Below are 27,052 nucleotides of genomic sequence, written 5' to 3'. Positions count from 1 at the left end.
GGGTGGTGGTGATGTTTGCACAATGATGTGAGCATAATACCACTGGAATGTATATTTAAAACGGTTAAGATGATAAATTTTGTTATGTGTATTTTATCCCAATCTAAAAACATGGGTTCCTTCTCTATTCATTTCTATTGTGAAATCCTCGCGGAGCCTGGATTGGCACCTTGCATCTAGCAGCCATCGATAAATGTATAAGCGAATGGATGACCAGATCTAGAGTTGGAAGTTACCTTTGGTGAAATCCTCTATCCAGCTGATGATTGCTTCCAGGCTGTAGGACACTCGCTACCTCTCAAAGCATGTCATTTCTTCTTCATTAGAAAACTCTTCTTCATGCCACCTTTAAGCTGAAATTTGACTTCCCTGTAATATTTCCCCTTCCTCAGTGATCATATCTCTGCCTTCCGGGCCCAGAGAGAACAGGTCAAATTTCTACCTCATCTGACCACTTTCATGCAATATAAGAGCTCTGTGCACTGAGAAAGTTAAAGCCACACCCCAAATGCATCTTCTCCTGCAGAGAGACAGTCTAACTTTTGCAGTTGGATCACACTTAAAAGCCTCAAAAGGAGTATCTGATCCTGGTTCATTCCAAAGATGCACTAAATGGCAAGAACATGGAGGCAACGCGTGAACCCGATGGTCTCCTTGTGGGAGGGGACTCCCATCTTGGAAGAACAAGAACTATTTAGCTTGGAGTAGCAAAATCTCTGGGTGAGACACCACCTGTCTTGAAGACCATTCGATGGCAGAGGAAGCCTTGTTCTGGATGTCCATCCATAGGATATGTTACAGCAAAGCAGATTTCAACTCAATTATATTAAAAAGACTCTAGAACTGAGAGTACATAAAAACTCATAGAATAGTAGTCACTGTAGGAATCATTACTATTAGGTCTCTGCTTCAACTTCATCTCCCCTTTGAATTCAGAAAATAAACACACACACGTACACATGCTCCCCATCTATTACACCAGACGCACTGTGACACTGTCCATGCCTGACACAAAACATTCTAGAAGTATTTCACTTTTAGTGTCGATACACATAGCACAGCTCGTTTCAAAATTAAACAACAATGAAAACATCAGCACTGAGAAGAAACTACGCAAAGACCTTGGGTCCCAGGCCCTTGTTCACTCAAGAGTACCTTGAGACCTGTGTCTTCCTGTTCAGCTGCAGTCATGGTTCTAACCTGGTTCTTCTCACGGCTGGGATCCTCTGACCTTTTATGTCCTGGCAATGACTTCTATGCATTTTGGCAGTGACTGTCTGAATCTCTGATTCAACCCTGATCTCAGCCTCTCGGGCTTCCTCTCTCCTTTAATCTCTTCCGCGGATGGCTGTGGCTTCTGCCGAGTCTACCCTTCCTGGAGCAACCCGTGCTTTTGAAAAATGACCATGCCAAAGGGGAACTAACACTCCCAGCCTGGAGCAGGTCTTGTCAATCTGATTTTTAAGTGATGGAGGAGGAGGTTTGAGGACAAAGCTCATGGTGGCACTACCGCTATCAGGGACGATGCAAAGATCAAGCGAAAAGGGGAAAAGGCTCTTCTAAATGTGAGCACAGTCACAGACTGAGGACAGAGAGGTATTTAAAGTGAACTGGAACAAACCTGCAACATCCGGTGCGTTCTGCCTTCAAAAATAGCTGCCAGTTAGAAAGGGTTATTTACATATTGATTTCATGCTAACTTTGTAATGGAATGTGCTGCCTGCCTGCCTGCCTGAGACCTAACAACTGTCATCATAATTTTTTCTAAAAATATAGTCAGAGAAAAACACTCATTGAACCCTCCACTGGAAAGTGGCTGCAAAAGACCCCCTGATCCCGAACCTGTTTGACAGATCACCGCCAAGGGCAGGGATCCTCAACCACTGCAACCAAGGAACATTTCACAGCGGCAGCTGGCCCCTCCCTTCTTCCAACCCGCCAATATTTTTTGTCTTTCTAGAAAACCTGTCTTGTTCAAAGGTAAGTGTTGGGAAGTGGGGGGGGGGGGGGCTGGGGGGGATGCCTCTCTGGAGCAGAGCAGCCTCTGTGGAAACTCCAGCTGGCCTCTCTTCAGAAATAATGGATGGGGAAGGGGCCCGAGTACCCACCAGCCCAGCGCTCCATCCTGGGCGCATTTCTGCCACGGTTTCTCCTGGCATCTCTCTACCAAGGATCCCCACTTCTCGCGCCTTCTAATAGCCAGCTTCTAGTGATTCTCGCTTGGGCTCATTCCGAACCCCTCCCCAACTCTCCCACCCCCACCCCCACTCCCAGGTTTGTCTCTGTGGATCCTGCAGAGCTGAGACCAGGCGGTTCTGTCGTCGCTCCTCAGTGCAATATTAGCAATTTAAATGCCTCTTTGCCAGGCCTGATGGAGCTGATTCGGTTGTGATCCTGGGCATATGGATGGCATATTTGCTGCGAGCTAGGTGAGATGCGTCGCAGAAGGACCGCTGCCAGCCCCCGCAGCCGCCTTCTCCCGCTCGCGGGCGGCTGGGGCTGGCCGTGGAGCCGCGAAACCGGCCGGACCCGGGGGAACTGCAGCCCACTTTGTCTCCAGCCGGCCCCCGCTGCTGGGACAAATCTTTCATTCATAAACAGGAGCTTGTTAGGCCAACACCGGACTCCAAAGCCACTTAATTAAATTGTGGAAAGTTGCTTGGCCCCGGTGGGAAATTTGCACACAAAGACCCGGGGTCCGCACTCCCCCCAGCCCGGGAGCGCCGCCACAAAACCCGGCCTGGCCGCCCCCCCGGCCCCTCCGCTCCCCGCGCCCCCCTCCACCGCCGCTGCGGCAGCGAAAGCGGCGCCCCCTCATTAGAGGGCGTTTGTTAGGGAATGTTTTCCCAGCGATTCACTGACGGGCCTTTCATTCCTCCCTCCGCAATCAAGGGCGGCAAGTGCAGCCTGAGAGCCCTCCACGGCCTGATTGCTGAAAGAATTTCCAAAAGGAAAGAGTGTAAACAGATACATTGAAAAAGCCTCTTTTCAACAATTATGTAAACATTCCAAACACTATTTGAAAACTTTCACAGTGGAACTGTCAAGTCGGAGCATTCTTGTTTAATTGCACGGGCACAATGGTGGCTCTGGGGCTACCCCAGCTTCCCCCAGACCCCGCAGAGCTTAGCGGGACGTGGGGGGCCCGCAGATAAAGAAGTCACAGGGAGACAAGTGCGCTTCACTCTCTGGCCCGCCGCATCTTTCCGTGTGTGTCCTTGCTCCCTTGGCCTCCAGAACTCCCTGGAAGCAGGGAGGCACCATCTTTGTCCTGGCTGGATTTCTCCAGGACCTGGGCCGTTGCTTTGCACAGAGGGTCCGTTGATAATCAGGATGCAGCTAGATAGAAACTTCTGTATCATTTAAGGTTTTCTCCAAAGCATCAGGTGACCATTCTGAGATACCAGGCAAAATTGTTGGCAACGTTTCCCTCTCGGTTAGAATGTTTCTCGCTGACTCTCCCGCCTCTCCTCTTCTGACTCTAGTTTGCTACTGGGCAAAAGTTTCCTCCTTTTCCATGCAGCTCAGAGTCTCCCGATTCACTAACTTAACTACCAATGACCCTGATTACATTACCAGGAGTTGGAAGAGTTTAGGCGGCAAATGGCAAACCGCTTAATCTCGTATTTCATGGAGGCACGGAGGTCTCAGATCACTTTTATACATATTTATCTCTGAATCAGTTTAGCCAGTCTGCAGTCATTTGGGGTCCTGCCAGCCTGTAACCACTGGGGCTTGCAGGGTGTATACGAATAGGAACCATGGTTGTGACAAGTGGGATGTGATTTGTTTTCGTTTTTGTTTTTTTAAACTCTATTTTTTTAAGAGCTGGGGAGGGGCAGTCTAAATGTTCAACAGGAAGGGATTGGCATATCAACACAATGAAGTTCTACAAATGTGTACTATGAAGGCCATGTAGAGATATGGAAAATATTTGTGCAACAATGTAAAAAAAATGAAGCCACAAAATCATATTTGTGCTGTACTGGCAAATGCAAGAAAACGTGTATGCGGCAAAGGGCTGGTAAGGACACACCAGAATGAAAACACTTGTTCTGGGGAGCGGGAATACCAGCACGTTTTACTTCCCAAGCATATATCTTTAATGTTTTTGCCTTGTGTTGTCAAGGCAAGGTCTGGGAATGCTGGAGAGCATCCGTGTACATACAGGGTTGCACATAAAAGGCCACCCCAGTAGCCTGCAGGGAGAAGTACACACCAGCCTGCAGCACTCTGCATCCCTACCAAGGATGTAGATCAGAGCTTCCAGGTAAATTCCTCAGGTCTAAAGAGGAGCTAAGGCTTGCTTGCTTGCTGAGTCCCCAGGAGGCAGACACTGAATCAAAACCACAAGATAAATCAGATATGTGTTTCATAGAAATACTTATGCTCAATAGGGTCACTGGAAGAGGAGGGGCCAGAGAGAAAATCACTTCTCTCCGTCCCAGGGGGCTCACTGAAGACAGTAGAGGCTCAAAGAGTGAATGTGCCTATCTCCTAAGCTTATTCCATTTGACTAAAGTCAGCACTTACTATGCATCTACTCTTTGCCAGAGTCTGTTTTACATGCTGGTCCTGTGAGGTCATAGCGTAATTATGATCCCAAAAAGTTTATTTTTTCCCCCATTGAGTTGTCTTGACACCCTTATCAAAATTCAGATGACTCATATACATTTTTAAAGATGTTGGTTCCACACCTCATTATTAATTAACTTTTTGGGATCAAAATTAATCTGAATTTTGACAAGGGTGTCAAGACAACTCAATGAAGGAAAGAATAGTCTTTCCAACAAATGACACTGGGATAACTGGATAGCCATATACAAAAGAATGCTTTTGGACCCCTACATCACACCACAAACAAAATTACCTCAAAATGGATCAAAGGCACAAATGTAAGAGCTAAAACTACAAAACTCTTAGAAGAAAACAGATGGTCAGAGTTTATGACCTTAGAGTAGGCAGTGGTTTCTTAGATAAGACACCAGAAAACATAAACAACAAAAGAAAAAATAGGTAAATTAGACTTGATCAAAACTTGAAATTTTGTACTTCAAAGGACATTACCAAGAAAGTAAAAAGACAAGTCACAGAATAGGCAAAACTATTTGCAAATCATACATCTGGTAAGATTATTCAGGATGTATAAAGAACTCTTACAATGCAACAATAGAAGACAAATAACCCAGTTAAATAATGATCAAATAATCTGAATATTTATTCAAAGGAGATAAACAAATGGACAATAAGAAAATAAAGAGATGCTCAACATAATTCATTATTAAAAAAATAAAAATAAAAACCACAGTGAGATACCACTTCACACCCACCAGCATAGCTATAATAAAAAAGATAGACAATGAAAAATGTTGGTGAGGATGTAAAGAAATTGGAACTCTCATACATTGCTGATGGAGATGTAAAATGGTATAGCCACTATGGAAAACAGTTCAATGGTTTCTCAAAAAGTTAAACACAGAGTTAGCCTATGACCTGACAATTGCAACCAAGAGAATTGAAAACATATATCCACACAAAAACTTGGACAGAAATGTTCATAGAAGAATTATTCATAATAGCCAAGAATTATAAACAACCTAAATGTCCATCAGTGAATCAACTGGCAAACAAAATGTGTCATATCCATACAATGGAATATTATTCAGCCATTAAAAGGAGTGAAGTACTGGTTCATGCTGCAAACAAGACACAAAAGGCCACACACTGTATGATTTTATTTGTGTGAAATGTCCAGGATGCAAATCCATATAGACAAAGTAGATTAGTGGTTGTCAGGGTCTGGGGAGAAGGGGAAAAGGAAAGTGACTACAAAAGGGTACAGGATTCTTTTGTGAGTGGGAAGAATATGCTGAAATTAGATAGTACAGGTGGTTGTACAACCCTGTAACTATGCCTAAAACTGCTGAATTGTACACTCTAAAAGGTATATTAGTCCAATTTTACACTGCTGATAAAGACATACCTAAGACTGGGCAATTTACAAAAGAAAGAGGTTTAATCAACTTATAGTTCCACATGGCTGGGGAGGCCTTACAATCATGGCAGAAGGCAAGGAGGAGCAAGTCACATCTTACATGGATGGCAGCGGGCAAAGACAGAGCTTGTGCAAAGAAACTCCCATTTTTAAAACCATCAGATCTCATGAGACTCATTCACTGTCATGAGGACAGCATGGGAAAGACCCACCCCCATGATTCAATGATTCATTCATCTCCTGCTGGGTCCCTCCCACAACACATGGGAATTATGGGAGCTATAAGATGAGATTTGGATAGAGACACAGAGCCAAACCACATCAAAAGGATAAATTTTATGGTATGGGATATACCTCAGTTTTGTTTTGAAAGGTTCTACAAACTATAAAGCACCACTCACTATACAATTTCTGTAGCAGGAGCAAGGGGTATTACACGAAGTCTAGAACGCTCATCCGCCTAATTCCCGAGACCCCTCTCAGCCTTCATGGCAGTAGGTCACCAGGATAAGCTGGCATGGTGGGTGGTCTGTGCCAGACCTGGGGAGCCTAACTGGGGCTTCTGTGTGCCCCTGGGACCCCAGAAGGAACTGGAGCCCATGCATTCTGGATCTGCTAAGCCCCTCTAGAAAAGCAGAATGAAGACATTGCAAATAAGCCTGACTGGAAAAGCCCACACAGACTGGAAGGCTGAAGACACCAAACCCAAAGCAGAGGGCTCAGGCTAGAATTCCAGGAACAGAACCTCAGCAGGTGATCTTGAGCAGAGACCACCCCTCCTTTAGCGCCCCCAATTTCTTTCATCAGGTTGGGCCATTGTGCTATGAGACTCTTTTTTTTTTTTTTTTTTTTTTTTGAAGCAGAGCCTTGCCCTGTCGCCCAGGCTGGAGTGCAGTGGCACAGTCTCGGCTCACTGCAACCTCTGCCTCCTGGGCTCAAGGGATTCTCGTGCCTCAGCCTCTCACGTAGCTGGGATTACAGGCACCCACCACCTTGCCTGGCTGATTAAGTAGAGACAGGTTTTCACCATGTTGTCCTGGCTGGTCTCGAACTCCTGATCTCAAGTGATCCACCTGCCTCAGTCTGCCAAAGTGCTGGGATTACAGGTGTGAGCCACCGTGCCCAGCCTGTGCCTTGAGATTCTGATTACAGGCTTCTCTCATTCTGTGGCTCTACAATAGCAGCCAAAGTGGGTAGGGTCCCTAGACCCCAAGCACAGCCCTGCTAGAGGAGAGGCCCTTTATTTCCCTGGGACAGGCCTGCTGCAGTGGCTGCTTTGGGGCCCTGGTTTCAGACTGCTTCCAGGCCACAGGTCCACCCACCCCCTACTGGCTTCCCTAGCCACATGCCTGGATTCTACCTCAGGTTTCGAACCTGCTTCTCTGCATGAGACTGATTTCCAACCTCTGGTTCTCTGTATGAACTGGCTACTGTTCATGCAGATTCTGGCTGCAACCAGAGTCCAGCCTACACTTCACATCACCCAGGAGTCCCATATGTCTTTGGCCATAGTCTTCTGAACTCTGGCCTAGCCTGACCAGAGTGGCTGGTACCCAGTGTTCGGAGGGTGCCTGGGCTCCAGCTCATCTAGCAAAGAGGTTATACTTGCAGATAACCTCCTGAGCTAGAGTCTATGTCAGCTGGCCTCAAGCTGTGTCTCCAACCTCCTCTCCCGGAATTCCCACCTTCCTTCATCCCATTCTGACCACACTGGCCTCCTTGTGTGTTCTTGAACAGGTCAAGCGGGTCCCATTTCAGGGCTGGAACAGTCCCCTCCCTAGTCCTGTAGCTGCCTCCCTCACTTAATTTAGTTCTTTGTTCACATATAACCTCCTTGCAGAAGTTGTCTCTGATCACCACTATAAAATAGTGCCCCTGTCACCTTCTGTCCTTGTATCCTGCTTTACTTTTCCTTCTTTATATGCTTTTGGTCTGTCACCCTCCCAGAACAGAAGCTCCATGAGGATTGGACTTTGTTTTGTCACTGCTGTAACCTCAGCACCTAAGAGTGCCTGGCACCTAGCTGACACTGGATACGTATCTGCTAATAAATGAATGAATGAATGAGCAAATGAATGAACAAGTGAATATGTTGTCCCATTGGAAGCTATCAACTAACAGAATGGCATATTATGGGCTTTCTCTGAGTCTGAGAAATTGAAAGCACAAGAACAATAAATGACCTTTCTATGTTTGCAAAGATCTGGGGTGAAAGAAGAACTTGGAGAGGGGAGGCCTTGGTACCCACTCCATGATTCCAAAGCCATCCTTTCTACTCTGTGTGAAATTCCCTGTTTGGAGACATCCTGTATAGTTTACAGAAGAACAGCAGAGCCCATACGGCCAGTGCAGGGCTGGAGCAGGAGCTGGATCTCAAGAGAGAGCAGAGCTTCCACAGGAAGGAGCTCAGAGGCGTCTCAGCACCTGCCTGTGCTAACAGTCCTGGTATGCATTCCATCAAGCAAGCCCTCAGCAGGAGACTGCTGTGAACACACCTGGGACCATGCTCTACCTTGCTGGTCCTTGAGCAGGTCAAAGAGTCTTTGGAAATTCCAGAGCATGAATCCAGAACACCTACATCCTAGGTTTAGCCCCACCACCTCTCACACTTAAGACAATAGGATAAGGATGTCTGTGCTGACTACCTTAGAAAGGGAACTAAAAAACCTACAGAACCTGTTACAAGCAATAGGTCACACGGATGGACCCCTGCCTTCACTTGGAGAGGTGACGAGGTGTTGTGGAAACAGCGCTGGGTTTGGAGATTTTTTGCTGAAGTTCCAATTCTCATCACTTACAAGTTCTGGGAGGGACAAGCCTCCTAACTTTTCTGAATCTTTATTTTCTCAACCATTAAATTCTCAGCTAATAAACCTCACCTCACAAGGATGCTGGGAGCATTTCGGGAACTGAAATTTCATAGTCAGCTGAAGGTCAATGTGATCTGTTAGAGTGTGATGTTTTGTGCACCCGAGGAGCTTAGGTATTCACATGAATAATAACAGAAGAAGGAAACTAACCAATCAAAACTGAGAACATTCTCTGTGCCTCAATTTTCTCATCTTCAAAGTGGGAGTAATATAGAGGCTATCACACAGGATAGTTGTAAAATGCAATATATATAAAGTGCATGGTGTATATATATATATATATATATATGTGTGTGTGTGTGTGTGTGTGTGTGTATATATAGTGCATGGTTAGCTCTTAGAAGCTCTTAGCTATTATTGTTGCTGCTATTATTAGGACTGTCATGTACTAGCATTATATTCTATAAATAATAAAATATCAGCAATGAGATGTTGACACGAGTCTCTGCTTGGGCAACATCAATTATCCATTCCCCATCTACTCTCCATCCCAGGGTACCTGTCAGGAGGGAATGACTAATTCCACATTTTAGCTCCTTCCCTGAACATCTCAACCAAAAACTGGTTTCAGTTTCTATATGTAAAAAGCATTTAACGCAAAAACATTATCTTGCCTTTCCATGACAAGAAAAGTTTGCTGATTTACATCTCTGTATGAATCAGTAAGGAAAAAGGAAGCTGTGAAATAGTTGGTTTAATAAAAATGAACTGCTCATGAGGTGTCCAACCTAGTCATGCCCATAATCTTTGAAGGAAGGGACAAATGCTGCACCCACAGGTTGCTTTTAACTACAGAAGAAGGACAGATGCATTCTCTGCGCATCAAAAGACAAAGCTAGCGTCAGGCCTGCAGACAAAAAAAAAAAAAGGCAGATTGCAGTTCAATATTAAAAAGTACTTTCTACCAAAATAGCTGCCTGGAAATGTAATGGCCTGACTCAGGAGGAAGGGTGTTCCCTGTCACTGGATGTGATGAAGTGGAGACTTTTGCTGCAGAGGAGATGAATACATTGGATAAAGGTCTGAGTTACATTACTTTTAAGGTTCCTTCCAATTCTAAGATTCTATGGCTCTCTAAGTACATAAATTACCTACATAGGACAGAAGAAAACCACCCTGGTCCAAATCTCAGATCATGATTATACGCACAGAAAACTAAAGGTGCTCAACAGTTCCCTTTGCCCACTTCCATTGCACCAACCAAAGGAATATAAGAACCTCTTTCCTTCCCCCTCCAATGAAGGGATCAGAGCTTTGTCTCTCCTCCACAGGAGGCCTTCTGTCACCAACATGCTCCTGCAGGTGAGGAATACTTAGAGGGCCATGATTCTGCTGCTCTGCTCAGCTCAGCTGGGTACCGCTTCATTCATTCCACAAATGCTTATTGAGCATCTGTTTTTGTTTTTGCTTTTGGTTTTGGTTGTCGTTGTTTTTCCAGATACTATGCTGGGTGCTGGTGATACTAAGTCAAATAAGACATGATTCCTGCCCTCAGAAAACCTACAGAATGATGGGAAATCCATGAAAGTCAATTGGATGTCATGTTACAGTGAAATGGAGGCAGATAAAGGGTGCTCTGAAGAGAGATGTCTAACCTGGACTGGAAAGGCTCCCTGGAGGAGGTGACTCAAGCTGAATTTCAGCTAACTGTAAGAGTTAGCTAGACCAGTGCTGTTCAGTAGAATCTTCTGTAGTGATGGCAATGTTCTATGATCTACTAATACAGTAGCTACTAGCCACGTGTGGTGACTGAGTACTTGAAATGTGGCTCATGCAGCAGGGGAACGGAACTGTTCACTTTATGAAAGTTAAAATGTGGCTGTATTAGACAGCATAGATAGGCGAAGGGTGAGAGAAGGCTGTTACAGAAAAAGAACGGAGAACAGAAGTGTGCAAAGGCGCAGCACCTGAAGGCCATGATAAGGCAGCCAGCGAGGGGCCAGAGGAAGGGGCCTGTGGGCCCATGGTGGGGGATGGGCTAGAAACTGGTCAGCAGCCAGCTCCTGAAAGTCCTGGTGTATGAAGCTACAGAATTTGAACTTCCCATTTATCCTGAACTTCCTGTTTTTGTTATTGTTGTTGTTGTTGTTTTTTGAGAGATGGGGTCTTGCTCTGTCATCCAGGCTGGAGTACAATGGTGCAATCATAGCTCTCTGCAGCTTCAAACTCCTGGGCTCATGAGATCCTTCTGCCTCAGCCTCCCAAAGTGCTGGGAATACAGGCATGAGCCACCGAGCCTGGTCCTAAGGTTTTAAGCACAGAATGATAAAATTACATTTGTGTTTTAGAAGTATCACTGCAACATGTGTGGAGAATGAATTGTGGGAGAGGCCGTGGGCCAGGGGAGCCTCTGGGGGAGGCTGCTGAGAGCCGGAGCTGCTGAATGGCAGACAGCTGAGCTAAGCAGGGGCAGTGGGAAAGGAAAGGATGAGGGCCCCGATCTGATCTGAGACTCAGAACTTCTGTTGCTGATCAGACCTGCTGATGGAGGAGACATAGCTGGGATGAGACTCCACCAAGGCTTCTGGCCTAGAGGCAGGTGGATGCCATGGGATGGAATTCCCAGGGAAGGGGACTGTGAGCAGAGCCACTGGGGGCATGTGTACTGAGTTAACAGAAGAGAGCACAGAACGGAGCCCTAGAGAAGGGAGACATTTAAACAGTGGACCGAGAAAACAAGTCCACAAAGGATACAGCAAAAAAAAAAAATCAAAGAGGCAAAAAGAAATCCAGAAGGTGAATGTCACAGAAACAGAAATGAGGGAGTTTCTAGGGAGGAGTAAAGAGTGTCAAATGCCATAAAAGCATTAAAAGGGTGACAGTGAACTTAGCGATTAGGAGGTAAGTATGGGGTGGGAGCAAATTTAGTGGGGCATTGGGGTTCTTAACGCCCCTCTGGATTTGACAATCCTGTTTCTTCCTGAGATCGCCTGCTTCCCGGAGACACAGGGCCCAGTGGCTTTTAAACATTTTTGAGTCACAAATGCCTTTGATAATCTAATGAAAGCTATGTCTCCTGCCTCCGGGAAAATTTGCCCACAAATAAAATGTTGTGTTTCATTTCAAGGACCTCCTAACACTCATCCATGGACCCCTTGGTTTTAAAAAAGTCAAAATTACTTAGTTCCTATTTGCTGAGTTCTGGCTGCAGATATCTGAATTCTAACCAAATCGTCTGCTTCCTGGGAATCTACACCTAGACAGAAATCTTCAATTCCTCTATCTCCTGGGACCCTCTAGCCTCAGCTCCAGCTTGGTTCATTCACATTCCCAGGCTTATTGTCCTGCTTCCTGTCAATCAACTCTAAACCATTACACAAATTAACATCTCTAAAGCCCACCTCTGCAGCCTCTGCCTGGAGATGTGTAACTAGCATTTCGCAGGGTCCCCAGCCTGGGGTACAAAGGGGTCACAAGAGCAGTTATAGAACTGGGAGAACTGCCTGCCGCCCCTGCACAGTGCCAGCTGGTGGAGCAGGGCTTTGCTCTGACATCTGAGGGCTTATAGCCCAGGACAAGTGTCACTGTCCCTTCCCACCAAACATCTTGGTTCATGGACCTCTTCTGTCCCCCTCTTCTAGTTTTTGAACATACCTAGGTATAGATGAATTCGTTGAAGTTTCAAAGCTTGTTCCCAGTTTAGGGAATACCCCCAGATATGATTTAGGCCATTTAACCCAAAGATGGAAGGTAAAATCAATGTGTTTTTTCAGAAGAAAAGAGGGAAAGTGAGTGGAGATGCAGAAAGAATGGAGGAAGGCAGGCAGGAAGGAAGGAGGGAGGGAGGGAAGGACGAAGAAAGAGACGGAGGAAGAGAGAAGTCACCTTGTCGCTAAATCTTGGATTTTTAAATCAATCTTAGTTACAAAACCTTTACAGAGTAAAGTTGCCAAAATCCCACTTACAATTCTGCTATTACTACAACTAACAAGAATAACAGTCACAGCCTCACACGTTACTGTTCTGCTATTTTTTAATAAAAATGTATACAGTTAAGGTGTACAATGCGATGTTTGATATACATACACATAGTGGAATGATTACTGCAGTCAAGCAAATTAACATACCCATCTCCTCACATAGTTACCACGTGTGCACACATGCGCATGTGTGTGGTGACAGCACCTGAAATCTACTCTCCGTGAAATTCCAGTATCCGGTACGGTATTATTAAGTACAGTCAGGCTGTGCATTGGCTCTCTAGATATTCATCCTACATAACTACAGCTTTGTACCCTTTGACCAATCTCCCCTTATTTCCCCACCTCCCTGCCCTTGGTAACCATGGTTCTCCTGCCTCCTGGCCAGAGGAGAGTCCCCTAGCAGAGCTAAAGTGAATGGTGATTGTAGCAAGCTTACAGTTGGCTACTTTTCCTGAAAGCTTGGGAAAGCCAGCAAACTCCCCCATAAATCCACCCTAAACAAATTCACATATGAATTCCAGAATGCTATCTGTTACAACTTACAGTTGCGTCAATACAGGATGGAGCTCCCCAGACGGTGCTGGCTGTTGAGAGCGGCAGCGAGTGAGATATTGGCCCTTTAGATTTCACAGACACCCTCTCCAAGTACAAACACACACTCACACACACAGACACACGCACGCGCCTACTCCATCGCGGGCTGCGTGGTGTGTGCAGTCAGCAGCCGTGTGGAGAATGTGAAATCACACCTCGCTCTCCTTCCGAGGCAGTGAGATCTTTATTGGTTTAGGAACTGCAACAGTTTGCGTGCTGAGAGGGTGCAGGAGGTTTCCAAGCACCCCATGTGGAGTTTGGTGCTCTGGCACTGTTCACATGGTTCCCATTTTGCCAAAGCCTTTCTAGAGGCTCCTTCCGCACAGCCTGGGGAAGGCCCTCAACAGAACATAATGTAAATCTGTGGCTCTTGTTAGTGTTCTCAAAGATAATACATAGGTTTGTTCAATATTTGACAGTTTGTGCAGATTACTTCTATTTCTTACCCCATTTGCTACTCAATAGGCACTAGGAGGGATCCCACACAGGAATTATTGGCCCTGGTTTGCAGGGGAGGAAAGTGAAGTGCAGGGAAGGCAAATCATGTGCTCAAGGTCAAGTGCAGAGAAGTCAAATAACTTGCTCAAGGTATTAAGTGGCAAAGCTAAAACCAAAATCCAAGCTTCGAGGTCAGGGGCCTTTCCCCCGACTCACCCTTATCAAAATCATAATCTTAGGCCATCTTTACATTTATTGGTAACTTTACAACTCAAAAAGTCACCTACCGAAATCCATATGGCGTTTCATTCTGCTCCTTGAATTAATACTAAGACTATGTAATGTTTTCTATTTATTGTGCAGAGATCTTTATTGTTCTTTCAAGTCTGAGTTAGGGAACTATTAGCTAGAAATGAATTTGTATTTTGTGGCAATACTGATTGATAAAATACTGTTGGGGAGCAAATGATGATGTCATCATGTAGCCTGGTGTTTCAGTTTCACTATTCTATTTGTGTGACTTTGAGAAATTCTCTTCATATAAACAGAGGAAATGGTACAGCCAGTGGGCCCCAGAGACATGAGCTTAGGTTAGAGACCCCTCTTAGCCTGTTTCCTCCTTTGCGGAATGGGGATAATAGTTGCACTCTGTCATGAGGGCTGTGTATTAGTCTTCCAGGGTTGCCATAACAAATACCACAAACTGGGCAACTTGAACAACAGGAGTTGTCTCACAGTTCCGGAGGCTATCAAGGTGTCAGCAGGGTTGGTTCCTTCTGGGGAGCCTCTCCTTGGCTCACAGATAACCATATTCTCACAGTGTCTTTGCAGGGACTTTCCTATACATGCATATCCTCGGTGTCTCTGTGTGTGCAAATTTCATCTTATAAACAAACCAGTTGGATTGGATTAGGGCCCACCCTAACGGCCTCATCTTAGTCACCTCCTTAAGGGTTCCAATCTCCAAATACAGCCACATTCTGGGGTACTGGGGTTCCGGCTTCAACATATGAATTTCCAGGGGCAGAGGAACATAATTTTGCCTATAATAGACTATGAGAATGAAATGAAAATTTGATTTAAGTCACATAGCACAGTGCTCCAGAGCGATCAGCTGGTATGACCTCTGGTGCTCATCTGTGCAATGGAGATAATAATACCTCCCCCATGGAATTGTTATGACAATTGATGCCAACGTGCTTCATAACCTACACATCGCCATAGCAGAATGAATACTAAGGGCTGGGGTGGGGGTAGTGAACTGAACTGGTCACTCGATCTGGGAATTACCAGGCTACTCCATGGGTGACCTCCAGGGTATTCTTGCTGGGTCACAGCTGCTCCCCAAGTCACAGAACCAAGAGAGCCTTTACCCTGGCCCCAAACTCTGTGGGGGCCAGGGTAAAGGCTCTCTTGGTTCTGGGTGAAGCAGCATGGACAGCAGGTTAAGACTGGTTCAGATGGAAGGAAACACAATGACGTTCCCCATGCAGGGATCCTGAACTCGGTGGAAGCGCTCCAGACAGATACCTGAACGACTCCAGTTAGTCGCCAGCTGGAAGTTGGTTATTTTAGAATGAAGCCCCAGGGCGCTCAGAAAGGACCTCATTGCCCCCTTGGGACTAGAGGATTATTAGGTTACACTGTGTGAACTTGTCCACATCTGACTGTTTTTGACCTGCGCAACTAACAATTTCATATAATTTAACTGCATATTAACCTCCCCTTCGTGAATTCATGCATCTGTGCCATTTTATTCTTCGATCCCCATGATTCAATGATTCACTGGTTCGAGCTTTCATTCCGCAAACATTTACCATCGTCTGACGCTGGGACTGTTGTACCTGGAGTTAAGGAACAAAGCTGCCCCTCTACCTCCTGCCTAAGTTCCGGACGTACTGAAAAAGACGCCGAGTCAGGCAGATGGAAGCGGAAGTGCTGGCTGTTACCCACAATAAGATTGGCTCTGGAGCGCATGCGCGGGCCGCGGGCTTCCGGATGACGACCGCCACGACGGGGCAGACCCCCACCCAGCCACAAGGGGCGCTAGAAAGCTACCGCTCTCGTCTTCACCTCCAGGGCTACCCAGGCGCAGGTTTTCTGCAGAGACAGCTCCCAGAAAAGAAGGGCGAGGGGGAGTTTGAGCTACAAACCTGGTTCCTCTCCCAAGCTCGGTGGGGCCGGAAAGGGAAATCAGAGTGAGTAAAGGCTAATTAGGGCAAGAGTGCGGCTCGTCACCCTACCACCTGGACGCTAAACCAGAGAGAAAGAGATTTCCCCACAAATAGTAATGGCGGCCCCCATTCCACCCTCCCCACACCAAATCCCACTTACTGAACGCCGTCGTGTGCACGGGAGACTTTATGAAAGGTTTTGGGGTAATGGAAATAGATTTACATTCTGGCAAAACTAACACATTATAATTAGTTACTAGGAATCGTTTTCTTAATGGGCTGCTGTGTAGCTCTGCTGTTCCTGGTTCCTCTCTCCCCCTTCCTCTGTATGCCTTTCTTCTTTAGCTCTTAAGGGCACCCTCACTCTCCATTTTACTGTATAGAATATGCTGATTCTCTTCAACCTTACCCCTCAATTTCAGTTGAGATATTTCTTTGTGTATTTCTTCTCCCTCCAGGGGACATCTCTCTTCTAGTTATATAGAAGAAGCTACCTTAAGAGTACATAAATAAATCTTTAAGTCCTGAAAACCCCAAAACTACTATGACTTTTTTATCCTATCCTTCCTGCCACATAACAAAAACCTAAAGAATAAGTCTCAGTTATGCTAACATTTGACAGATGTGGAAACTCCCCCAAAATGTCTTTTTCTAAATGCAATTATTCTAAATACTAAGCCAGTGAAGCTTAGTGTTCAAAAACACACTAACAATCTCTGCTCTCCAAAATTAATGTTAATAAATTAAGCTTTGCAATATATGAATTAGTTCCAACCCGAGTCACTAATTTCCATTTTCCCTCTTCCCCTCAAATTAAGAAAAAGTGAGGGAGAATTAAGAAATTAAAGAGAAATATCCAAAACCTCTTTCTCCGTAAAGAAAGAGTTCCTTCCTAGTAATCAGCTTTTAGGAATACAGCTCCTTTCTCAGTGATTAATCGTATACCTGACAAATTTAAGAGAAATGTAAACTTGAGGAAAACTACATTTTGATACTATTCTAAAGGGATATTTCAAACATGGGATCAATAACACATTTCTGCTAGATGATCATCTCTAAGTATCAGGATAATAAAATGTGGAACTGGGAGGTATTTTAGAAACCATCAGATGCACCCTCCTTGTTAAGCACTAGTTCAAAGGACTTTGCAGGGAGTCTGAGTACAACAGGGACTAGAAGCCAGGTCTCAGCTCCCCCAGCGCTGTGTCTTCCCTTCTCATGTCTGCTGTCAGGTTCTACTTTAAAAGTCACAAAAACATCAGAGCAGAAACTGGGGTTTTCCTCTTCCCTCATGACCTATAATAACAAAATTCTACCCAGGATAACAAAAGGACAGGTAGAAGACAAAGTATTTGGAACAGATGGATTTGGAAACTTGATTCTATTCCTCTCGCCTATCCTATCCAAGGAGCCACTAACTTCCCCTGCTAGAGTTCTCCCAGACGCAGCCATCAACACCCTGCTGATGAACAGAGTGCCTCCGTGCTGAGGGCCTCCTGCCTCCTACCTGTGAATCCTTCCAGCCGGCCCACCAGCCCACCCTTCGCAGTGCGTGACCCTATGTGCATCTGCTCTAGGGGACCATGGTTTATACTTCTCTACTGAAAGGTTCACACATGCTTAACAAAGAGAAGGAACTCCATCTTCATTTTAGGTGCTCTTAGCTAAGACAGGGGCTATTTCTGACCTTTGCACCAGTGATAATATGCTTGCTTAACTCTTTACTGGACCATAAGAAGGGGAAAAAAGCATGATAGGGCATGCATGACCCAAACTTCTTCAGCTATTTTAATTGATGTCCAATTCCAATGCCCTTAAAATCAACTTTAACTTATTCTATGAGCTCGTTCACGTATTTGCAGTCAGAAGTACAACATGCATGGAGTAGAAATGAAATCCAATGACCACATTACGCGTATATCCTGCTGATAGTCTAAGTTATCCCAATGCTATTAGATGCATTTCATCCAACTAAGGAATCAGGGTCAGACTTATTTTTTTTTTTTTCATGTTAGAGTGGGGAAATAAAAGCAGAGTAAGGAAGGGCATTTTTCCAAGGCAACCCACATAGAGCAGGAGCAGAAAGGTTCATGTGGGAACCCCAGAGTTCTGGTCCCACTCCAGTCCTCTTAAAGAGAATTTTCATTCCTACTGAGAGTCCCCAGACATTGGCTCTGTTGCTATCATGGCTAGGTAAGGAAGGGCAGGGGATGAAGGTGGATGTTGCAGACAATTGTCAAAGGGATAGGGAGTTATGCTTTGGGAGTAAACACTCTGTGATATGGTTTGGCTCTGTGTCCCCTCCCAAATCTCATGTTGGATTGAAACCCCCATGCTGGTGGAAGGAACTGGTGGGAGGTGACTGGATCATGGGGGCAGATTTCCCCCAGCTGTTCTCGTGACAGTGAGTGAATTCTCACGAGATCTGGTTGTTTGAAAGTGTGTAGCACAGCCCCCTTGCTCTCTCTCTTTCTCCTTCTCCCACCATGTAAGATGTGTTGGCTTCCCCTTTGCCTTCCACAGTAAGTTTCCTGAGGCCTCCCCAGCCATGCTTCCTGTACAGCCTGTGGAACCATGAGTCAATTGAACCTCTTTTCTTTCTAAATTAACCAGTCTCAGGTAGTTCTTTTTTTTTTTTTTTTTTAAGACGGAGTCTAGCTCTGTCGCCCAGGCTGGAGTGGAGTGGCATAATCTAGGCTCACTGCAACATCCACCTCCTGGGTTCAAGCGATTCTCCTGCCTCCGCTTTCCAAGTAGATGGGATTACAGGCATCTGCCACCATGCCTGGATAATTTTTTTGTATTTTTTGTAGAGACAGGGTTTCACTATGTTGGGCAGGTGTGTTTTGAATTCCTGACCTCAAGTGATCCACCTGCCTCGGCCTCCCAAAGTGCTGGGATTACAGGCATGAGCCACCGTACCCAGCCCATTAGTTCTTTACAGCCATGAGAGAACAGACTAATACACCTTGACTTTGCTGAGGCGTAAACTTAACAGTGGGAAACCATTATTTCAGTGACAAAGCTTTGTTCAGTTGACTCTATCTCTTAATTATCTGCATGCAAATGCATTTGTCAAGTTTCATGAGGTGGGACTGATAACAATAAACCTGCATTTCTGCACAATATTTTAATTCTGGAGCTAGAAGCAGCACAACACACAAGGAAGGAACCGTAGGTGGCCCTGTGCTCATCCTGGCTGCCGCTGGTTGGGTGTGGATTCCGATTCCACATCGAAGCAGAGCATGGAGCCTCACTCAGCTGCATTGGGCCACCGGGCTGTGCCAGGGCTCTGGGGCCACAAGATTCCATAGGCAAAGGCAGGGTTCCTAGAATGTCTTGGCCTAAATGCTCCACATCTTGGGAAGACACCCTTCATCATCATCTCCAAAACCCAGAGTCAGTCTGACTCCCCCTGCCCTCAACAGGTGTGTCACATCGTCAAGCATGGGCGTCATCATGGAGTTTCTGCCTCCAAGCCACTTCCTGGCCTACTTAGCAAGACACCAACATCTCTGACCCTTGAGCCCCACCTTTTCCCCCAAGTATGAGATGGCCCCACCTCCTTCTACAACAGCCACAAGGATTTTCTATCCCTGTCACTCAGGCTGCCTTTCTTGCGGTAGATTTTCCAGAGCAGGACCTATCTATGCCAGAGACAGGGCTGTGCTTCTGGGCTTGGGTGACCTAACCTCTACATAAACTCAGCTCCTTTCAGAACTCCCTAAGACATCTTGTATCCTTTCATTCTGTCAGAGAATTTAAAAGATGTTCCTCAAGAGACTGGGCCACATAATATTTCAGGGTCTCCACTCAAAGAAGGATCACCTACAAACTGGGGCTCTTTGGGGGCTCACCTGCAAATTGTGCTCTAGTAGTCCGCGCTGATATTCCAGAGTTTCCTGGTTGGATGTACAGGATATTGTAACCTTTGCTACAGGGAGCCAAGGACAGAACCTTAATACCAGCATCTAAAGGCTAGGCTAGGGCAAGGAATCCACACAGGAGGCTGGAAAGAAACACCAGACAGAACACATTGTTTGTCTGCTCACATCTGCCCCTCCACGCCAGGGTCAGAGAGCACCTCCTAGCGGGGCCAGGAAACTGACCAGCAAATTGTTGCAGCAATGGCCTTCAACCCGTTAACTCTTCTCTGTATTCACACCCTCGGTTAGTTTCCTGCCACCCTGGCTTCAGGCTTGCCCATGTGACTTGCTTTGGCCAAAGTTACAGTAAAGGAAAGATGTCCTGGCTAGCCTGCTGGATAGTGAGAGGCACATGGTTCATTCTCCCCAGCTGACAGTCTGTCGATCCCCTTAGACGTATGAACAAGGCCATTCTAGATCATCCTAGATCATCTAGACAACCTACCTCCTGACTGCAGTTGCATGAATAAGCTCAGCCTATCAGCTCAGACCAGGAGAACCACACTGAGCAATTGGCCTTGCATTGATAGATAATAACTCATATACTGACCAGGGAAAATTCAGATTAGGAATCCTAAGTGTGATGGTTAATTTTATATGTCAACTTGACTAGGCCATGGGGTGCCCAGACATTTGGTCAAACATTATTCTGGGGGTGTGTGTGTGAGGGTGTTTCTGGAAGAGATGAACATTTGAATCGGTGGACTAAGTAAACCAGATTGCACCCCCTAATATGGGTGGGCCTCATCCAATCCATTGAAGGCCTGATTAGAACAAAAAGGCCAAGTAAGAGGGAACTTCTGCCTGACTGCTTAAATGGAACATTGATATCCTTCCCCTCAGGATGGAACTTACCATTAGCTCTCCTGGTCCTCAGGCCTTTGGAGTCAGACTGGAACTGCACCATCAGCTTTCCAGGGTCTCCATCTTGCCAACTGTAGACCTTGGGATTAGCCTCATAATTACATAAACCAATTTCTTATCCAAATATTTGTATATATGTGTAATTTCTTACAAGAAATTTAAGTACACTTCATATGTATAATACTTCTATTGGTTTTGTTTTTCTGGAGAACCCTGACGAATATACCAGTTTCCTGGTAATTGGCATTCTCTGCTCAGGGGTTGGTCCCCTGTTTCCCTGTAGCACACCTAACTCGTCCCCTCCCCTGAGAGAGCTGAGACAGGCCACAGGTGGGACTCAAGCCTTCCACACTCCTTTGTCCTAATTGCAATCAGCAGTGACTTCTCACTCACTGGTGCCACCCGTTAGCCCCTGTGCTGCTTTTCCTCTGTCGAGGGGGCATCGCTGTCACTCTGGAAACACAGTCCCTGGGCTAGAGGGAAGAAGGCCCAAAGGAGGGAGGCTGGCTTTGATTTCTGCTACATAGGCCCATTCTTTTCCCTCTTCTCTTCCCACCCTCCCCTACCCCCTCCCAGAACTGAATCCAAAATAAATGAACAGACTCCCCGATTCCTGAGTTTTAATAGAACTAATGAGCTGATCACAGAGTCCCAATGCTGTGACTGCTTCTTCCATTCTGGCTAGCGTTAGATTGCATTACTATTTTCATTTGTTTTCATTATTATTAGCTTTTAGCAATGAAATGGAGTTAAAATTATTGCAGTTTGTAACATGCTTTTTGTACTAATAATTCAAGTACTTTTGAGTAGGAGCTGAGAGCATTAATTTGTCAATCACTCCTGCTTTGCATCTAGTCCTACTTTAAATAGACTAAACAAAAGAAATGAACACTATATATTTCCCCAAGGGATAGAACTTGTAAACATTCAGATATGTTAGGCTTTCATGAAATTATAAACCATAATTCCAAGGTATATTGCACAAATAATAGGGTATTTCAAAATCAGTGCAGCTGACACACAAAAGCTTCAACTCTGGTTCAGATAATAACATGGGGCAGCCATCTGTGCTTGGAGCTTACTCGCCTAGTCAGGAGCCAAGGTGAAGGTGAATAAATGCAAACATTTTTGGAGGTTGGGCAGAAGGTCCGCAAGAAAGTCTGAGTCGGAGACCTATGCATGCATTAAAGAAAACGAGAGCCTTTCCAGCTTCCAATCCCAGTCATCTGGAGGCAGTATTACAAAAACAAAACCAAAATGAGGATAGCCTGAACTACCACTAAGAAATGCCACATTAATTCTGCCAGGAATGTTTACAACAAAGAGAAAAGGAAGAACGATCCAGGGCTAGAAATAAACGCGGTGTTGTAACTGCATGTAAATGCGGCACAACCTCTCCATTAAACATGATGACAAAGACCAGCTCGTGTCAGTGGAATGCCTAGATTACAGGATGCTTTTTCAATAAAGAAAAGCCGTCTTATTACCTTAAAATACATATAGCACTCAATCAGATTAGACAATATTGGTCCTCAAGGACCTACTTTTAATGAATGACTAGAGATGATTTGTCATTATCAAATCAATTGTCTCAGGTAACAGGGTCGTTGGATAGTCCTGTTAAGAGTCCTAGCTAACAGTGAACAGTCCTAGTTAACAGGACTACCTAGTTAACAGTCCTAGTTAATAGTTAACTAGGTTAAGCATGAGCTCTCTCTCTGCAAATCTTGTGTGTATCTTTGTTTCTCAAATCTTTTTTTCCCCTAAAGTAAAGGAAATCTATAACTCAGCCTCATTGTTGATGGTTATGGGTCCTGAATTGGAAAGACCCTCACAGAATAGGGGCCTCCAGTGGGCCTGTTCTGGTCTTGATGTTGTCTGGGAAGAAATACAACACATGGGGAACAGCGGAAAGGTCCAGTTTTGCAGGTTTGACTCCTACTCCGCATTGTTCTTACCCCCGTCTTTCATCCCACCCTGAGAAAATCCAGAATGTTAAACTTGGCCCCTAAACTTAAACGCCTCCAAGAAAACACAGGACTTGGTATGTTACTGGGTTTCACTCCCACTGCTTAAGACTCTGATTTTGATAGTCTCATCTTTCTGAGTAGAATGTATTTTGTCATTAGTAAGAGGCTGCACTGCTCCTGTTCACTAAACTAGGAGGTTTTTCAGGTTTGGATTGTCCCTGGCAAAAGAGACCTTGGAAATTGACCAATTGGCTAATCTCATTGATCTCCGAGTCGCCTCCACGCCCCCCCCGCCCCCCACCCTCTACCTCTCAGGCTGCTAAAAAAATAGCTTTTGACTGTGGCCTTTAACAATATGATAATTTATTTAAAACAGATACAGTCCTGAAAGTGACCCACTTAAAATTATTAAAGAGATACTGTGTTTATTTTTGCTGTCCATAAAACAGAAAATGGTTTATGAATATGCAAACCGATCTGATGTAATTAGCATGATTGGCTCCTACTGCACTCCGTTTTATGTGGTTAGAAGAGTAGATGCAGAAACTAATGAGGTCATGTTAATGTGCCTGTGAAGAGAGCTTCAGCTGTCAGAACAACGAAGGCAAATGTCTGGGAGAATCTTTTCTTTTTCACAAAATCACCGAAAGTGGGCACGAATAGGGTGGGATTCCGCCTGTGTGCTGGGGAAGCAGGTCCAGGAGGCACTTTGCCTCCTGCGTGCAAGGAGTTGAGATGAGAAATAAAAATCTATGTCCATTCGGAGCAATGATTAATGTGGGATTTAATTATCTAGAAAGTCTTCAACAAGTGCTAATAACTGAAACTCCTCGGGCATGCCACACAGTCCCATTAGACATGCTAACACACTATCCCCTGGCCCTCCTTAATTAAAATAAGAGGCAAAAATGTTAATTGTGCACCAACCACCTCTGGGGATTAATCCGCCCCATCTTAGTACCTGAGGAAGCAGGTTGCTCACCCGAGCATGGACACTGATACACCAGGTTCCTCCCGCTGAGCGCCACCACCCACCTGGTAAACGCAGGCCCCTGCCCCTGCTCGGGGAGGGGAAGAGGAAGGGAGGCTGGCGGAGAGTGGGCAGGGGTGCTTTTTAATCTGAATGCCAGAAGGCATGTCTCAGAAATCTTAGATATTGAACAGGACATATAGACCGCCACTGAGCTTTTCCTTTTACTTCTCTCCTAAAGCATAAACATATGAACTTGAAAACCTTATTTTCAATTTCCGCCAGCTCCTCCGTGGCTCTAAAAATATACTTCTCCTCTTTGTACCCCTCCCTCAAACACACACACACACACACACACACACACACACACACACACATGTTGCAACAGAAACAAAGAACGTCTTGAGAGCTTAAATGTTAAAAGGGAGGAGACCAGTCGAAAGTGAAAAATGAGGCTTTGGTACTAATCAAAGACTCAACTGAGTTCAATATAAAGAGACCTCACGAGAAAGACATTGAATTTGCTCATTCTAGACATACTTAAACTAAAAGAAAAGGAAATGGGTGTTCTTCAGCCTGCACCTGGTAGCAACCTTGACTCACGCCTTTGGAGAAACAGCTGGTCTGTGTCTGACGGTCTCTGCCGTTGCAGGATTTCAAAGAGAAATATTTACTGTGTGGCTACTGCATGCTTGGCACTTTCCTGGGTTCTGCAAAGTAGGAATTTTTATCCTTATTATACAGAGGTGGAAACTGAGGCTTAGGATAAATAACTTATCCATAACCAAGCAGCTAGTCAATGACAGAGGCGGGCTCTGAATCCAGGTCTGTCCTACTTAAAGGTTCACGTTCTTTCACTATGTTATCTTAGGATACAGGACAGAATTAGAGACAGGGGTGTGGGTCCCACCCTGTGATGCCTTAAGTTTGGATTGTTTAAGGAAAAGAACAACACTTGCGAAGAATATTTTTCAACTTTGAAAATGGGTGGGAACTCCACAGTGGGAAATGACAGCATACCTTGCCCAAGAAACCCCAAGGAAAGGAATTAACAGGAAACATGGAAGCAGGGTCTTTTTCACTCTGATCCCCCAACACACACAAGCCCGTACCCGGCATCCTGGCCACATGAAACTTACCTGCCACTTCCCAAGCATGTCACGAATGTACACCTCTCCAGTCCTCAGCCCACAGTGTCCTCTGCCTGGATCTCCTTCTCTTTGCACAAGAAAAGGACTTGTGCAAAGAGAAGGAGATCCACTTCACTTTTCCCCATGAAAATCTGCCTCTCCTTCAAGGCAGTACCTCGATTTTCCTTCTTTTACAGGATAACACTTCTACAGAGCAAGCACATTGAACCTACCTCTGTGTTATATCATTACCACACTAGATTATAGCTGCTTGTTCATATGTCTGTCTTTTTGACTGGACTGTGTGTTTCTTTGAGCTAAGGGAGCTGAATGTGTGTCAAGAGCCCTTAGCCAGTGCCAGATACATAGAAGGTATTCCGTAAATGTTTGTTGAATGCATCAATGAATGAATAAAGGAACAAGTAAATTTTTAAGAAGTGTATGGCCCTTTTCTTAGGGATTTCCACAACTTTGGAGAACATAGTCAGATCATTTCTTTTGTTTGCTCACAGAGAGCCATGTCCATAGGCAAGGCGCAGTTCCTATACATGACAGCATGGACGTGACTGCACAGATGTCAGAAGGACCCATCCTAATCCGAAATCTCCATCCGATTTCTCAATTTCATTCTGATTGCATGGCACCATATACCTCTCTGTCATAAATCTTTACCACTGTTGTAATTTGACATCTAGTTAGGTGATTCTTTGATTAATAGCAAGCAGTGATCTCTTCCTCGGGGTTCTGGGCTCTATGAGGGCAGGTTTTGTTGGTCTTATCCTACCTTTAATTACTGCTGTATATCCTACACATAGCCCAGTGCCTGGTACGGAGTAGGCGCTCCACAAGTATCTGCTGAATGAATGAATGTGTGATAAAGTGTTTTTTCCTTAGCCAAGTCACTTCTCCTGAGCCTTCGTCTTTCCATCTCTGAATCAGGGCTTCTTTCCATCTGCTAGTCTGCGATGGAAGTGAAAGCTTTAAGTCTCTAGAAGACCCAGGTAAAATTCCAAATCTATTACCCCAGCAAGAGTATGCTGAAACGAGAGCAAATGATGGCATACACATTGGCCAGCCACCAGGAAGCAGGGCCTTGACCCTGCTTGGCAAGGAGATATGTGTGGTGGTGGGGAGTCAGGGAAGGACCCCCTGGAGGGGCCAGGCCTCGGCATGGATGTCAGGGCCCAGAAGCCCTGGGAAACAGTACCATGGCTCAACAAGGAGAGAAGAGGAGGGGAGAAGCAAGGAGTCTGGTATCACTTCCCAGGGCTGCCATAACAAAGTCCCACAAACTAGAGAGCTTAAAACAACAGAAAGTTATTACCTCATCGTTCTGGAGACCAGAAGTCTGACTCAAGGCATTGGAAGGACCATGCTCCCTACCAAGCCTTTAGAGGAGGGTCCCTCCTTGCCAATTCCAGCTTCTGGTAGCCCCCGTCATCCTTTGGCTTGTGGCAGCATCACTCGAATCTCTGCCTCCATCTTTCCATGGCCAACTTCCCTCTGTATCTTCGTCCTCTCTTCTTATAAGGATGCCAGCCACTGGATTTAGCATGCACTGAAAACTCAGTATGACTCATCACATCTCCCCTCCGTGATCCATGTCTGTTATAAGGACACCAGTCATATTGGACTAGGGCCCACCCTCCTCCAATTTGACCTCATCTTAACAGGATTACATCTGCAAAGACCTTTTTCCAAATAAGGTCACATTCATGGGTATTAGGGGTTGGGATTTAAACGTATCTTTTGGGAGAACATAATTCAACCCATATCGGGATGAAAAGCAGACTCTAGTTCAGCAAAACTTTGACCACTGCTATGCGCCAGGCCTTGTGCAGGTCTAGATGGAGAAACAAAAATGAATCAGATATAAATATTAATACAAAGTACGGAAAGGAGATAGCACATCCTCAAAGGGGCATTCGATGCCATGAGCACTTGAAGAAAGCAAGATCATGTTCAGTCATGGAAAAAATTCGGAGAGGTGGTTGGTCTTCAGATACTTGTTGAAGAATAGATCAGAGTTCAACAGATGAATATGGGGACAGCGAAAGGTGTTTCCGGGAAAGGAAGGAGCATAAGCAGGTCATCCTGCGCAGAACTGATGCTCTACTCTCTGACGGTGTTTGGTTTTTAAGCAGAGACTCACAAAGTGATTTGACCTTGGTTGTCACAAAAATCCCCAGCCAGCTCAG

General features: G+C 45.3%; 1 long non-coding RNA gene across 1 annotated transcript; it reads left to right on the top strand.

The window, feature by feature from the left end:
- The first annotated feature begins 1,353 nt into the window (after positions 1-1,353).
- Positions 1,354-2,657, top strand: LOC119469540. The gene is made up of 3 exons (XR_005198364.1): positions 1,354-1,980; positions 2,367-2,429; positions 2,561-2,657. It is a non-coding gene; the product is annotated as an uncharacterized LOC119469540 (long non-coding RNA).
- Positions 2,658-27,052: the final 24,395 nt, after the last annotated feature.

Source organism: Cebus imitator, unplaced genomic scaffold, assembly GCF_001604975.1.
Source record: "Cebus imitator isolate Cc_AM_T3 unplaced genomic scaffold, Cebus_imitator-1.0 Scaffold701, whole genome shotgun sequence".
Lineage (NCBI taxonomy): Eukaryota > Metazoa > Chordata > Mammalia > Primates > Cebidae > Cebus > Cebus imitator.
This window is presented reverse-complemented; position numbering and strand designations above follow the sequence as displayed.